The following is a 16,726-nucleotide window of genomic DNA, read 5'->3' on the forward strand; positions in this document are numbered from 1 at the left end:
ATAAAGAAAAATAGGGGCTATTTATATATACTTAATAAAATCCAGTCTATTTTGATTTTTCAACTTACAGCTGGTTTCAGCAGCATCGTTCAGCTTGTCGTCTGAGTATTTGTGGGCAGAGGAGGAGAAACACTTGAGCCAATGTCCAAAGAAGAAATATGTACTAGCTAGGTTTCAGGAATCTTGAAATTTTAACACTTGAAACATAAATTTTTGGGTGGCTCTGTCTGTGGACATGTATTTATATTACTCTTCAATTTTTTTTTTTTTTTTAAAGGTTTGGGGTGTCTCAGTGGTTCAGTGGGTTAAAACTTCTGCCTTCAGCTCAGGTCATGATTCCAGGGTCCTGGGATTGAGCCCCGCATCGGGCTCCTTGCTCAGCGGGGAGTCTGCTTCCCCTTCTCTCTCTGTCTGCCTCTCTGCCTACTTGTGATCTCTCTCTCTCTGTCTGTCAATAAAAAAGATTTTATTTATGGGAAGGGGGTGGTCAGAGGGAGATGCAGAGAATCTCAAGTGGGCTCCTTGCTCCGCACGGAGCTTGACCTGGGGTTCAATCCTACGACTCCAAGATCATGACTTGAGCTGAAACCAAGAGTCAGACGCTTAACTAACTGAGCCACCCAGGTGCCCTACTCTTCCATTTCTGTAAACAAAAGAAAAAAGGAAAACTCTTAGTAGGTTCCATGAGGGCAGAATCTGTCCATGTTAGCATGCTGTTCACTGTTGGAACAGTGTTGAACCACCATGCCTAATGCAGTCTTATCACAGAGTAAGGCACTTTCCAAATAATCTTCTGAATAAGAGAATTTTAAGAATCAAAAACATGATCTAACACTTGGAAAAGACTGTGGAAGATCATCCAGATCTGTGGTTTGTAAACTTTTTAAAAAAAGAGGCAGAAGCCTTTTTCAAGTGAGAACTTTCACCAGATTCTGGAACATAATCTAGATGTGAGCATAGCTTTTGAGTCAAGCTTGACCTTTCCTTTTTCCCAGGAAGAGCGTACCCCCTCCTGCAACCTTCCACTCCAGCCCCTAATCTGGGTTAATGCCCTCCTTTTTCCCAGATGGGGAAGGTCGTGTCTCTCCTTGTGAAAGGGTTTTATATGCAAAGTGTGGGACAAAAAAGCATTAGTGTTTGAAGTTGGAGGCTGGAGTCCTCACAGCACTGAACGATGGTGACCTGGCTGGGTAACCTGATGTGTGACAATGGGGAAGTACTTTCCAGCTGACAGACCCGTGTGTTTTTTGAGTCTCAAGTAAGGGTGTTTTCTCAAAACCGGTGCATAATTATAACGAACAACACAGTTATATTGGTTTTTGAGGTAAGTATGTTAATCGAAAGGTGTGATCCACACAGCCTTGGCAATGAGGCAGAGGGTAGATAACCACCATCCTGGCAGGAAGGTCATGTGTAGGAGACAGTCACTCACGACATATGGTTTGACTATAAACAGGGTACTGGTGATCAGGACTGTCCCAGAAACCCAGAATGATTGGCCTTGGTATTTATTTTGTCACTGCTCTAGATTCCTATGATGTGAGGCATCCCACTACCTTAGTGCTTACCAAGCAATACTCCGGTGGTGACTTGGTTTCCCGTGTAGATTTTGCTGTCTGGGAGGAGGGTGAACTCAACTGCAGACCCTGAGTGTTTGGTTTTCTTCCAAGTTGCAGTTCTCACTTGGTCGGTTGGGCTTCTGGCTTCTTAGGAGTCCGTTCTGCAGGTGGGTCCTCTAAGAGGAGTTGATAGAATGTAGTTTTTTGAGGAGCTGAGAGGCCCACTGGGTGTTCCATCTCCCTGCAGACCATCTCCCCAAGATGTCTGTCTTTCCAGCAGGTTATCAACCTTGTCCTGGCATTTCATCTCTAAATTGAGCTTTGCAAAACCTCGGTAGCGTCATAAAGAGCTCTGGTGCCCACCTGCCTTTGTGTCCTGGCTCTTAGCGGTGGCTCCTTGTGCCAAGACTTTAACCCACTCTGGTCTCTGCAGGCAAAGTGGTTTTTTGTTTTGTTTTGTTTTGTTTTGTTTTGTTTTGGTCCATTTCCTCTGCCATGAAATTCCTCTATCTCAGAGTTGGGGGACCAAACGGAAATATGGTTAACATGCGTGTGACAGCGCCAGGCACGTAGCAGCACCCAGAATGTCGCTTGTTGTCACTCTTCTGTTGTGCCACCAGGAGCACTCAGGTCAGGGAAGACCCAGGCCTTCATGGCCCGCTGGCGGGCACTTCCTGTCCCTGGGCCTGGTTTCTCGGAGCTGCGAGCTGCTCCTGGCTCCGCATGTGTGGAGTGGGGCAGCCTGGAGGAGGTGGCGGTCATTCCAAAGGAGGATGAGGGTGGCGGGGCGGGTGCTCAGGCTGCTCTGTCTGCTGCGCGCAGGCCGGCGGGACGCTGAGCACCTGTGTGTAACCTCCCCATGCCGTGATTCTCTAAGCTCGTTTTCCGAGAAAACAGGTTTTCCGTTCATAAATTCTTCCCCCCATGACATTTTGTTTTCAGGCTTTAAAACACCAGCCCTTTTAGATTTTTCCCTGAGCCCGTTGGCCCACAGAACCCTTGGGAAATGACTTGGCGTTAACCCCAGTGGGAGCAGATGAGCTAATACGCTTTCTTCTTTCAGTCTCAGGCCAAGGGAAGCGAATGTGGACAGTGCACATGCTTACTATTCTCGAAAATTACCGTAAACCATGTTCAGCCTGTCGGAAACTGTGATGACACATAAAACACGCCAGGCAGTGTCGAGGACCCGGCCACCCGCTAGCGGACTGGTTGGAGGGTGAGCGGCAGTTCGGGTTCCCGGACAGGTGGAAAGGGTAAACTCGGGATGACCCACCGTGTTTTTCTGTCATTTCTTACGCTAAAAAGTGACTTTTGAGAGACTGTATTATGGAATTAAAAAAAAAAATTTATTCGAGAGCGCCTGCGCCCTAGAGTGCGCATGCGCAGGGGGTAGGGGCAGAAGCAGAGGGAGAAGCGGGGGCTCAGCGGAGCAGGGAGCGATGCGGGGCTCGAACCCAGGACCCTGAGATCATGACGTGAGCTGGAGGCAGAGGAAACCGACTGAGCCACCCAGGCGCCCGGGACATGCTCATCCACTCAGAAGCAGGGAGGACGGTGTGATGCAGCCCCGCGTGCGCTTCCCCTGGCTGCAGCCGTGCTGTCGGGACGGGAGGCCTCCCGAGCAGAGCGCCCAAAGGACAGGTCGGTGGTGGTAGCCGGGGGGCCAGGGGCGGGGGGTGCCTTCGGGACAGGCGGTGGGGGGAGATGTCGGGGGACAAGGGCGTCGCACGCTGGCGGGGGGCGTGACGCTGGAAGAAAGGAGGTCGTTACGCGTGAAATGCAGAAGAGAACTATTATGAGTGTGTTGAGTGTGATTTTCATGACCGCGGGTTTTAAAGACCACGTTCTAGCGGCGCCTTTTCTTCCTGTAGCGATTGAATAGCCCGGTGTGTGTGTGGACAGTGGGCGCGTGCCGGCCCCAGCTCAGCTGTATTCGATCCCTGCGCCTCTCAGGTCTGTGCACCTGCTCCCCGGAGAGCCCCGGCTTCCCTCCCCCGCGGGTGTTTGTTGGTGAGCACTTACAAAGCTGTTTCACGGGAGAAGCTTCAGGTGCACGAGGCTGCTGTCGACCCCGGAACGTTCCTCCCTGGGCTCGAGCTGGGGGGTGGGGGACCCTCGGAGGTGTGGATGCCTTGAGGTTCTGGCGCTGTGCATGCTCTAGCTCTTTCCTATAGTCTTTACAAGAGCCTGTTATCCACCCCATTTTACAGATGAGAGAACCGAGGCTTCTAGAAGCGAGCTGTTTTGCTAGGGCTAAAAAAAAAGTGCATCTAAACCTCAGAAATAAAAAGAAAAATAAGGGAAGTCCTTTCAAATACTTGGGGATTGACTGCCTGCCTCTGGCTTATTTCATTATCGCATGAGCCAAAACATCTTGAAACCATGCCTATGGAAGAAAAGGATACATTTTAGGAGCTGTGGATTATAATTTGTTGTTTTTGCCTGAAGTGCTGTTTTCTTTGATGGAGGGCTAAAAAGCTCTTGTTAGTGAAGATTCCCAAATCCTGGTGTAAGTAGGACCTAGATGTATGCACAAATCCCCTATGAACTCAGAAGGGTGGGGTAAATGCAAGACGGTCTGTGGACCGCAGCGCGTGTAGACAGTGGCCTGGTCTGTGTGCCCAACCTGAGCTTCTCAGTGGCCACAGCCGGGTCCACCCTCCCTGGGCTGGTTCTCCATTCTCGCCTCTAGTACCGGCTTTCCTTCCGCTCAGGGCAGCCTCAACATTGCCCTGGCTCAGGCGTCCGAAACCTTGGCTGTGCCAGCTTGTCCTCAGACGCCATCCCTGACTCCCCCATCCCACCCAGGGCCTTTCCTTCATTCCAAATCTCACGTCTTCCTTCTTGTCCTGCCCAGCCTCTCTCCGGCTGTGCCTTCTGCTCCCTCCATGCACGCAGCCAGCTATCTGTTCTACTCGGTTGCTTTTCCCTTGTGGGCTGTGCTGCCCTGAGCTGCATGTCCTGCCTCCGTGTGGAACCAGAGCCCGGTCCCACCTGCTTCCACCTGCCTGGGTGTGCCGCCTCCCCGAGCCTGCGAGCCTTAGTCTGGTCTCAGGTGTTACTCAGAAAGCACAGTTCAGGGTGCCTGAGTGGCTCAGTCGGTTAAGCAGCTGCCTTTGGCTCAGGTCATGATCCCAGGGTCCTGGGATTGATTCCTGCATCAGGCTCCTTGCTCTGCAGGGAGCCTGCTTCCTCTCTCTCTCTCTGCCTATTGCTCTGCCTGTTTGTATTCTCTCTCTCTCTGTGTCAAGTAAATAAAATCTTAAAAAAAAAAAAGCACAGTTCAACAGGGAGAAATGACTAACACAATTCCATCTTTCGCCCTCAAATGATGTTCAAGGGAGGCAAACAAATGCAGACCCTTCTCTGTTCCTCTTTGCTGGCACTTCTAACCTTGCCACAAGTCCGTGACTTGGTACCCTGCCCCAGACACAACAGCAATGTTAGAAGTACACTTTCTCACCTGAACGTCTTTTCTGCTCTCCAGCTTCCATGTGTGGCTGATCACCTGGCAAGGGGAGGTCAGCGAGCCCCTCAGAGCCACAGGTGCCACCTCTAAACTGGAGGTCACCCTGTGAGGTAGCCCTGTGGGGTGGGGGATTGCACTTCACTCCCGGGGTCTGGATTGAATGTGTTGTGTTCCTGTGAAAACAGGAACTGCGAAAAGATACAGAATTTCCTCCCAAAGTATCATCTGGTGTCAGAAAGTTTCTTTAAATGGTACTCATGATCCCTTTTGCTGGGTAGACTTTTCTAGATACCATCTGGAAATTTCTTCATTTGTCTGTTTTGAAGTGTTCCTTTTCTATCATTCTCTTTAGAGCTTCCTTTAGGTGGTGTTTTGGTCTCGTGCGTGAGCAGGAGGGATTTTTGTCTTTTCGTTCAGCTTTTGGGCAGGTGACTCTTTAGTCTTGTGTTTGAGACATAGCTGTAATGTACAGTCATTTTTTTTTTTTTTTTTTTTACCCCTTGAGACTATACCTGCCTTATTTATTTATTTTTAGCTCAAACATCTTTCTTCGAATTGCCTTCAGAATTCAATTTCTGGGGCACCTGGGTGGCTCAGTGGCTTAAGCCTCTGCCTTCGGCTCAGGTCATGATCTCAAGGTCCTGAGATCCAGCCCTGCAACGGACTCTCTGCTCAGCAGGGAGCCTGCTTCCCCCTCTCTCTCTGCCTGCTTGTGATCTCTGTCAAGTAAATAAATAAAATCTTAAAAAAAAATTCAATTTCTGATGCTGCTTTTTATTTTCCAGCAAGTTTCAGAGTCAAACCTTAGATGGCCCTATGTTGTTTTCCCTTTTCCCAAATCAGTTTTGCCAACACCTGCATCTCGCGTGGCTGTGGGCTCTCTGCGACTGTGTGCCATTATCTTCGTCTGTCACCACTTTCTATCACCGGGACCCTCTGGAGTTCCATTCTCTATAAAATGACAGTGTTTTGTTACTTGAAAATGAGAGTTTACCTAAACTGTTGTCAAATATAATGAGTTCTGAATTGGTGATTTTAAGTCTCAATAAGCCTCTTCCAGAAAAAACAAAAAACAGAAAACAAAAACCATGAAGATTAAGGTTTCTGACCCTTGGGCATCTCTAGTCAAACATGTGCTATGTCTCACGCACAGAATGAAATCCAGCCTGCTGGTCTGAATTCAGAGCCACATCTGCTCTCTTAGGTGCCGAGAGAACATCAACAGTCTTCTCCTTGGCCTCGCTTAAAGTTCTGGAGAGCTAGCTTGCTTTCTTTTTTCTCTTTAAAGATTCATCCATTCATTTTAGAAAGAGCATGTACAAGTGGGGAGAGGGGCAAAGGGAGAGAGAGAGAGACCCCATGCCAAGTGTGGAACCCGATCTCATGACCCTGAGATCATGACCTGAGTTGAAATCAAGAGTCTGCAGCTCAACCAACTGAGGCACCCAGGCACCCCAGGAAAGCTTTCTTTAATAGCAAACTTTCTTCTTGCACAGAAAACTGGAATTCTCTTGCTATGGCCAAGCCTCAAAGGGAAATGAATATTTTAAGCCGTTTTATTTCGTAGATGTTGTTTCGTTTTGCATGGTGTGAATCCCAACCACTTTAAAGAAAGTGGTCACTTTTTATTTTTCTGTCTCGAATTAAGTCTCCTGCTCCTTTTAGCTATGGAAGAAATTGTTCCACAAAGTTTCTCATGGTGAACTTGTAGCAACTTATATATGAAAAGGACATGAACAGATAATTCACTAAAAAGGACTAGTACACTTGAAATAAAACGTTCATCCTTGTTACTTATCTCAAAAATACAAATTAGAAGATAAAAAGAAGGATCCTATTTTTTTTTTAAACTTCTCATAATAGCAAATCAAAAAAAGAAAGACAGGCACATAACTTCTTACATTGCTGATAAGAATATCAATTTGTACTTCCTGGCTTTCCAGAAAACAAATTGGTATATTGTGTATCAAGAGCCTAAGAATGGTCTTTTTTTATTTGACAGACAGAGATCACAAGTAGGCAGAGAGGCAGACAGAGAGAGAGAGGAGGAAGCAGGCTCCCTTCCAAGAAGAGAACCCGATGAGGGACTCGATCCCAGGACCCTGGGAAGCTTTAACCCACTGAGCCACCCAGGCGCCCCAAGAACCTAAGAATGGTCTTAACCCTCTAGATACACTTTCAGAAATAGTCTTAAAATGGACAAAGATTTATATACCCTGGATTATTCACCATGGGACTATTTTATGAGTGAACAGGAAACAAAATTGTCAGTTTGGGAAGAAGTTTGAGAAGAGGGAGGAAGACTTGAAATTTCACACATTTCTAGTTTTGGGCATAAGGAGTCTTACTGGGCAGTTAAAACCTGTGGACAGGTCAGTACAAATCTATTTTGTTTCTTTTTTACATTTATTTGTTTATTTGTTTATTTTTAAAATTTGAATTCAATTTAATTAACATAGTATATTATTAGTTTCAGGGTAGAAATTTAGTGGTTCATCACTTACATATAACACTCAGTGCTCATCACAAGTGCTCTTCTTTTTTTTTTTTTTTTTAAAGATTTTATTTATTTATTTGACAGAGAGAGATCACAAGTAGGCAGAGAGGCAGGCAGAGAGAGAGAGGGGGGGAAGCAGGCTCCCCGCTGAGCAGAGAATCCGACGTGGGACTTGATCCCAGGACCCTGAGATCATGACCTGAGCCGAAGGCAGCAGCTTAACCCACTGAGCCACCCAGGCGCCCCACAAGTGCTCTTCTTAATGCCCATGATCCAGGGACGCTGTCCGTCCACCGCCCTCCCTTCCAACAACCCTCAATTTGTTTCCAATTATTAAGAGTCTCTTATGGTTTGTCTCCCTCTCTGGTTTCATCTTGTTTTATTTTTTCCTCTCTTCCCCTGTGGTCCTCTGTCCCCCCCCTTAAATTCCACATATGAGTAAAATCATATATTTGTCTTTCTCTGACTGACTTATTTCACTTAGCATAATACCCTCTCATTCCATCCACGTCATTGCAAATGGCAAGATTTCATTCTTTTTGATGGGTGAGTAATATTCCTCTCTCTCTGTATATGTGTGTGTGTGTGTACCGCATCTTCTTTAGCCATTCATTTGTCGATAGACATTTGGGTTCTTTCCATAGTTTGGCTATTGTGGACATTGCTGCTGTAATCATTGGGGTGCACGTGCCCCTTCAGATCACTATGTTTGTATCCTTTGGATAAATACCCAGTAGTGTGATTCCTGGGTTGTGGGGTAGCTCTATTTTCAACTTTTTGTGGAACCTCCAGACTATTTTCCAGAGTGGCTGTACCAGTTTGCATTCCCACCAACAGTGTAGGAGGGTTCCCCTTTCTCTCCATCCTCGCCAGCATCTGTTGTTTCCTGGGCTGTTCATTTTAGCCATTCTGACTGGTGTGAGGTATTGTCTCAATGTGGTTTTGATTTGTAGTTCCCTGATGCTGAGTGATGTTGAGCATTTTTTCATGTGTCTTTTGGCCATTTGTATGTCTTTGGAGAAATGCCTCTTCATGTCTTCTGCCATGTCTTTTCTTTTTCTTTTTTTTTTAATTTAATTTCTTTTCAGTGTAACAGAATTCATTGTTTATGCACTACACCCAGTGCTCCATGCAATGCGTGCCCTCCATAATACCCACCACCAGGCTCCCCTCCCTCCCACCCCCGCCCCTTCAAAACCCTCAGATTGTTTTTCAGAGTCCATCGTCTCTCATGGTTCATCTCCCCTTCCAATTTTCCTCAACTCCCTTCTCCTCTCCATCTCCCCATGTCCTCCATGTTATTTGTTATGCTCCACAAATAAGTGAAACCATATGATAATTGACTCTCTCTGCTTGACTTATTTCACTCGGCATAATCTCTTTCAGTCCCGTCCATGTTGATATAAAAATTGGGTATTCATCCTTTCTGATGGAGGCATAATATTCCATATTGTATATGGACCACATCTTCCTTATGCATTCATCTGTTGAAGGGCATCTTGGTTCTTTCCACAGTTTGGTGACCATGGCCATTACTGCTGTGAACACTGGGGTACAGATGGCCCTTCTTTTCATTCTTTCTTTGGGTTAAATACCCAGTAGTAGTTCTGCCATTTCTTGATTGGGTTATTTGTTCCTTGGGTGTTAAGTCTGAGAAGTTGTTTATAGATTTTGGATAGTAGCCCTTGATCTGATAAGTCATTTGTAAGTATCTTCTCCCACACTGTAGGTTGCCTTTTAGTTTTGTTGACTGTTTCCTTTTGTTTTGCAAAAGCTTGTCATCTTGATGAAGTTCCAATAGTTCATTTTTGCTTTTGCTTCCCTTGCCTTTGGAGACATGTCTAGCAAGAAGTTGCTGTGGCTGAGGTCACCGAAGTTGCTGCCTGTGTTCTCTTCTAGGATTTTGATAGATTCCTATCTCACATTTAGGTCTTTCATCCATTTTGAGTTTAATTTTGTATATGGTGTAAGAAAGTGGTCTGGTTTCATTCCTTTACATGTGGCTGTCCAATTTTCCCAGCACATTTGTTGAACAGACTGTCATTTTTCCACTGGATATTTTTTCTTGCTTCGTCAAAGATTAGTTGGCCATAGAGTTGAGGTTCCGTTTGTGAGGTCTCTATTCTGTTCCATTGATCTATGTGTCTGTTTTTGTGCCAGTATCATACTGTCTTGATGATTACAACTTTGTAATAGAGCTTGAAATCTGGATTGTGATGCCTCCAGCTTTGGTTTTCTTTTTCATCATTTCCCTGGTGATTCGGGTTTTCTGGTTCCATAAAAATTTTAGGATTACCTGTTCCAGCTCTGTGAAAAATGTTGATTGTATTTTGATAAGAATTGTATTGAATGTGTAGATTGCTTTGGGTAGCACTGACATTTTAACAATATTTGTTCTTCCAGTCCATGAGCATGGAATGTTTTTCCATTGCTTTGTGTCTTCGTCTATTTCTTTCATAAGTACTCTATAGTTTTAAGAGTACAGATCTTTGGGGGTGCCTGGGTGGCTCAGTGGGTTAAGGCCTCTGCCTTCGGCCCGGGTCATGATCCCAGGGCCCTGGGTTGGAGCCCCGCATCGGGCTCTCTGCTCAGTAGGGAGCCTGCTTCCTCCTCTCTCTCTGCCTGCCTGTCTGCCTACTTGTGATCTCTGTCAAATAAGAAAAATAAATCTTAAAAAAAAAAAGAGTACAGATCTTTACCTCTTTGATTAGGTTTATTCCTAGATATCTGATGGCTTTTGGTATAATTGTAAATGGGATCGATTTCGTGATTTCTCTTTTCTCTGCCTCATTCTTTGTGTCTCGAAATCCATTGCACTGATTTTATATGCTGCCACTTTGCTGAATTCCCATATCAGTTCTAGCACGTTTTGGGTGGAGTCTTTTGGGTTTTCTGCATAGAGTATCATGTCCTCTGCAAAGAGTGAAAGTTTGACTTCTTCTTTGCCAAGTTGTATGCCTTTTATTTCTTTTTATTGTCTGATTGCTGAGGCTAGGACTTCCAGTACTATGTTGAACAACTGTGGTGAGAGTGGACATCCCTGCCATGTTCCTGATCTTGGGGGGAAAACTCTCAATTTTTTCCCCATTGAGAACGATAGTTACTGTGGGTTTTTTTATATGACTTTTAGGATATTGAGGTATGTTCCCTCTATCATTATACTGCAGAGAGTTTTTGTCAAGAAAGGCTGCTGTATTATGCTTTTACTGCATCTATTGAGAGAATCACAAGGTTCTTGTCCCTTCTTTTATTAATGGGGTATATCACATTGATTGAATTTGTGGATGTTGAAACACCTTTGCAGCCCAGGAATAAATCCTTCTTGGTTGAGATGAATAATCCTTTTAATGTACTGTGTTTATTTTTCTAAGTATTAAAACAACACATGTTGGGGTGCGTGGGTGGCTCAGTTGATTAAGCATCTGCCTTTGGCTCAGGTCATGATTCCAGGGTCCTGGGACTGAGCCCCACATCGAGCTCTCTGCTCAGTGGAGCTTCTCTTTCCTCTACCTGCTGGTCTGCCTACTTGTGCTTTTATGCAGTCTTTCTCCCTGTCAAATAAACAAATAAAATCTTGGGAAAACTAACCAACCAACTAACCCATGTGAATCCCTGTTGATGGTAGGCTGGAGGTCATTCGTATATAAACCAGCCTGAGTGGACAAAGGATGTGTGTACCTTGAACTATGGCGGGAGTTGGGGGCTCAGGATCCTCCCAACCCGTTCTAACCTGAGCATTATGGGGGTGTTGGAGTGGGCTTGGCCACAGTTGCAGATAACAACAAAGCCAGTGTTAGAACCCCATCTCCCAAGTCGAGTCAATTTATGTCCATCTGGAACCGAAAAAGTGAATGACAGCCTCTTACATCACTTAACTGTTTGTGGCATAGAAATGGCACAGGTCCAATGTATAGATAAATAAACTGAGATTCGGAAAGTGGAGTAACTTGTCTAAGATCACACAGTGATTGAGTGGTGGAATTGTCAGAGTAGAGAAAGAAAATGGAAAAATGAGATGAACATTCAAGATTTTACTTCTGGCTTTTCTTATGTTCCTCCCACGTTTGGACAAAATCTCTCAGTGTGTTGATCAAAAATTCTTTTTTTAGTGGATTTTGAAGGGAGACGAGTATGTTAATCATCTAAAAAATATCCGATCTCTCATATGGGGATGTATCTCCTACAACGTCCTTACATTTCCTGCCTTATATAATGGTTGATAATATGCCACTGGGGCCAGGGACAGCTGTTTCTTCACTTCAGCGAGTTTTGTAAATACATTTTTCCCCCTTTATTGGCTGGTGCTACCCTACCTGTCCAACGCCCCTGCTTTGGTCCTCTGTGCAGGGTCCCATGTCTATATTTGAAGAACAGGTAGGAATAGATGTCTTATCTGATGTAAAATATAGAACCTTAACTTTATAGGCTTCAGTCAAGCCAACAAGAATGTTAAGAACATCTTTAATAAAGTTGCAACTATTTCTTTTCTTGGCTTGCACTTTCCCCATGGCAGAATACTTTCATGAGCTTCACTGTATTTGATCTTTGTGCTAATTAAGGGAGGAAGCAGGACAGGGGTGATCATCTCTGTATTTATAGATGAGAGAATTGAGGTTCCCAGAGGCAATGGGACTTGCCCACAGTGACTCAAGTGACTCAGGAGTGGGTGATGAAGCTGGGACTGGAATTCAGAGCTTCCCATCCTAGACCAGCCCTCTTTCTGTGGCACCATTTGCTTCTTAGAAATACATTTTTTTTCCTTCTCTCTCTCTCCTTTTTTTTTTTTTTTTTTTCCCAGAGAGGGAGAGAGAACATGCAAGAGGGGGAAGGGGAAAGAGAGAGGGAGAAAGAGAATCTCAAGCAGACTCCCTGCTGAGGACAGAGCCCAACTCCGGGGCTTGATTTCACCACCCTGAGATCATGACCTGAGCTGAAATCAAGAGCCGGATGCTTAACTGACTGAGCTACTCAGGCGCCCCTGGAAACACATTTTGTATCAATATATTATTGGTAGCTCTGCCAGGCACCAAAATGTATAAATATGAAGTAGCTCTTGACACTGTATTGGATTAGAAAATTTGGAAAATACAGAGAAGCATAAATGAGAAAATAGAAGTCACACCATTTTTTTCTCTTATAAAAATGGAATCACATTATAATATTTGGAACTTGCTTTTTTCATTTATTATTTCTTGAATTTTTCTCTGTTATTAAAAAAATCTTCTATAAAATTAAATCAATTTTTACTTAACCAATCCCCATTAACTGATTTTTGAATTGTTTCCAAATTTCCAAATATATATGTGTAAGTGCATGTGTTTGTGTGTGTATGTATGTAGAAAGGCATGTCAGAAAAAAAAAAGACATATCAGATAGATCCTCAAGATCCTGTTCCCTGAGCAGCAGTGTTGGTATCCACCCAGACTGTACATTCCTTGTAGATTTAAACATCAGCTACTTAGCTGGGTAGTGAAGTGGAATTTTATCTTCAAGCCAAAAATAAATTCTACCTAAGAGCCAAATTTAAAAAAAAAAGGAGAGAAATGTGAATTCCAGAAAGCATTCCTCTGTTCCAACCCAGTGGCCACTGAACGCACCTACAGTGACTTCCAAGTCCGATTTACCTAGAAGGGATATGTTTACCTTTTGGTGACATTTTATATCTAACTCCACAAACTGTTTTGACTAGTGGATGTCATTTAAATGTCACTTGCCCATATGGTCATGGAAGCCTAGTGATACAGTGTCTGAGCCTTTCCAAAACTTCTGGAAAGGCTTTATATTTCAAAAAGTTTTTAGTTATCCCACATGTGTAATGTATATGACTTGAGTTGCTTCTGATTGTTTTCCTTCAGGTGAATGATGATTGTAGTATCTGTGGCATTATTTACTCTTATTTAAAAATGAAATTGGCGGGGCACCTGGGTGGCTCAGTGGGTTAAAGCCTCTGCCTTCAGCTTAGGTCTTGATCCCAGGGCTCTGGGATTGAGCCCTGCATCGGGCTCTCTGCTCAATGGGGAGCCTGCTTCCTCCTCTCTCTCTGCCTGTCTCTCTGCCTACTTGGGATCTCTCTCTGTCAAATAAATAAATAAAATACTTAAAAATGAAATTGGTCCTTGAATGTACAGCTTGAATTTCAGAAAATGCAGTTATTGGCTGTAGATATTATTTCCAGATTCTCTAATCTACCTTCCAGAGGCTTTTAAATCCAAATTATGCACATGAGAGGGGAGGAGGGAGAGCAGAGTGGCCCAACCAATGTTTCCTCTTGCTAAGCAATCTTGTTTTCCAGAACATGCTTGTTCCCTTGTTGGTTCCCTGCTCCCCACCCCCCTACCTCCCCACCCTTTCCCAATTTTCAATACCCATCTCATCACATTTTTCACTTACGATGCCATGAGAGAGGATTTCCACTATCAGTAATGATGGGCTAGCTTATTGCATACCAGCCACCCTACTAGAAACAACTAGAAAATATGATATATAGAAAATAATGTCTTGCTACCAAAGAAGCAAGGACTGAAATTCCAAAGAGAAGGAAGTGTGGCAAAGTAAGTCTGACCCTGGTGCTACTTCTCCCCTTGAGGTAATTCCAAAGCAGCAGGTGGTGACCGAGATACAGCTAAGGTGACAGCAGAGCTTTCAGCATTTTTCTGAGACCAAAGGGACAAAATTGGAGTTGACAACACACCAAGGAGGAGGGATTCTGATAAAAACTGCAGGATTTCCTTTAGATAGCTATGAATTAGAAGTAGGGCAGCCCTGACAAAGACTGAAGCTCAGATTTTTCCTTTTAAGACTATTTATTTATTATTTAAGGTGGGGGGTGGGGGACTTGGGGAGGTAGGAGGGGAGAGGTTAAGAATCTCAGACTCCTGCTGAGTGCAGACTGACAACCCTGAGATCATGACCTGAGTCAAAGTCCGGAGTCAGACACCCAACTGAATGAGTCACCCAGGTGGCTCTGAAGCTCATATTTAAATCCATTTAATCCCTGATTGTATTAAGGTGATTTGGCCCCATGTGAACTTCTTGTAAGAAGCAAAACATGTCCTTTTGGAAGGAAGATACTATCACCCAGAGCTTCAAATTTTCTGTGTAATTTTTCATATACAATGTCCAATTTGCATGACTGAAAACCAAAAGAAAAAAGCACTCCTACAATAGATCCAGACACTGGAGTTATTACAAACTTAAAAATGATGGTGCTTAATACCATCAAAAAATTAGATGACAATTTGGAGTAGAGAATTGGAGATATAGAGTTGAATTGGAAATATAGACTTGGTTTCATGACCAAGAAGATGTAGCTGAAGAGAGGCATCCTGAATTAGAAGGCAGGTTAGAAAGAAATAGACTGAAGCACACAGTGGAAAAGGATAGAAAGCACAGAAAAGAGTGTAAGACACATATGGTATATCATGAAAGATCTAACACATGTTTATGGAGTCCTTGAAGGCAGGGAGGACAGAGGCTAGGGCAGGAGCAGTATTTGAAGAGATAAGAGGACTTTCCAAAACCGATGATGTTGTCAAGAAGCACCACAAACCCTTCGCTGGATAAATCCAAAGAAAATCCCAAGAAAAACACACACTAAAGCACATCATTGGAGATGCTGAGTGGCTTTACATCACTCCTTAAGTAACTACTTGATAAGAATGTCTTCTACTGAACAGACCTTCGCTTACATGGGCAAGCCCACTGCTGTGCATTTCCACAACTGCTTCTTCACCTTTACCTTTAGAATTCTTACCAGATACATCTCTCTTTGGGGGAACATTTTCCAAGGACTAGCATTTTCCCAGAGTGAGGTCCCTGTGCCACCAGGGCTGATGTGCTCCTCTCACTAGTCGCAGGGGAGAAATGCTTAGTGCTGCGTCTGTCTGGGCATGCCTTTCATTGAGGGGCTGGAAGATATGCAGGGTCACAACTAGAGCACAGGCTCTGGGAACAGATTGCTATCCTCATTTACCTCCTACTTCTACCACTTAGTCATCATATAATCTTATCTTTTGGAGCCTTAGTGTACTGAAATGAACAATAAGGATGATAACAGTTACACTTTTAAGGGTTGTTATGAGATTTCAATGAGCTCATGGATGTAAAGTGGCTGATGTATAGAAGACAGTTAAGGGATGGGCTTATTTTCAAATCTCCTTGACCCATTTATTTCTTTAGTCTGATCACAGCCATGTATTCTTCTTTAAGAATAGCTGAAGCTTCTTCAAACCTTTTGTGCCTAGTTTGCCCCAGTGGGAACGTACATGAAAGAAGAGGAGGTGGTGTACATTTTATATCAGATGAGAGACCTTAAAAATTAATCTCTTTAAGTATGTACAAGAGTCGGTGAACTTCATCCTTCAAAGAAAGAAGCAAACATTAAAGTTTGAAAAGTTTCCAGAAAGCCAGAGAAATCAGACCCTGATAGGATCAAATAAACCAGCCGGATTGACTGAGGGATTTTTCTTCTTATAGTAAAGGTCACTGCTCTTACTACTGACCCATTTAAATTTGCTTCCTAGTTCTGCCTTTTAAGAAAAATCGATGCATTGAATGCACCATTCTATCAGAAAATTCTTTAATAACGATTTCCATTAATTGAATCCTGTATTTCTGGTTCAAATGTTAACCTGACTACTGTTAACATCTTGGTTAATGCATTGAAAAATATTTTTATATAATTATTATTATTTTTAAAAAAGATTTTATTTATTTAGTTGACAGAGATCACAGATAGGCAGAGAGGCAGGCAGAGAGAGAGGAGGAATCAGGCTCCCTGCTGAGCAGAGACCCGATGTGGGGCTCGATCCCAGGACCCTGAGCCGAAGGCAGAGTCTTAACCCACTGAGCCACCACCCAGGCACCTCTATTTATATAATTATTTATCCATGCACACACTAGGTGTTTTACTCCAATTTATTTTACTCACAATGTATTCCTCCTTTTCCTTAGGTAAATACATATTTATACAGTTAATATTGTAATTTTAGCTACATTGCAGAACATTGGAAAATAAATTTTATTTAATATCAAAGATTAAATGCATCCACCATTAACATCCACCTGTCTGATATTTTGGTGCTCCCTGGATTAACACAGAGGAGCATTTAGGAGAAATGAAAGAAATGACCATATCTGCCTTTCAGAGAGCACTAAATACCTACCAGACACCAGAAGAAACCGTCGCCATGCAGGATC

General features: G+C 43.8%; 1 protein-coding gene across 1 annotated transcript in view; it reads left to right on the top strand.

The window, feature by feature from the left end:
- The first annotated feature begins 2,962 nt into the window (after positions 1-2,962).
- The window catches only part of LOC309859554 (uncharacterized protein), a 367,688-nt gene continuing 353,924 nt past the window's right edge, over positions 2,963-16,726 (top strand). Inside the window, exon 1 of the mRNA XM_082720310.1 lies at positions 2,963-3,203. The gene's annotated coding sequence lies outside the window, so the exon portion shown is untranslated. The remainder of the gene's footprint in view (positions 3,204-16,726) is intronic.

This window comes from Mustela nivalis (assembly GCF_964662115.1).
Source record: "Mustela nivalis genome assembly, chromosome: 2".
NCBI classification, from domain to species: Eukaryota; Metazoa; Chordata; class Mammalia; order Carnivora; family Mustelidae; genus Mustela; species Mustela nivalis.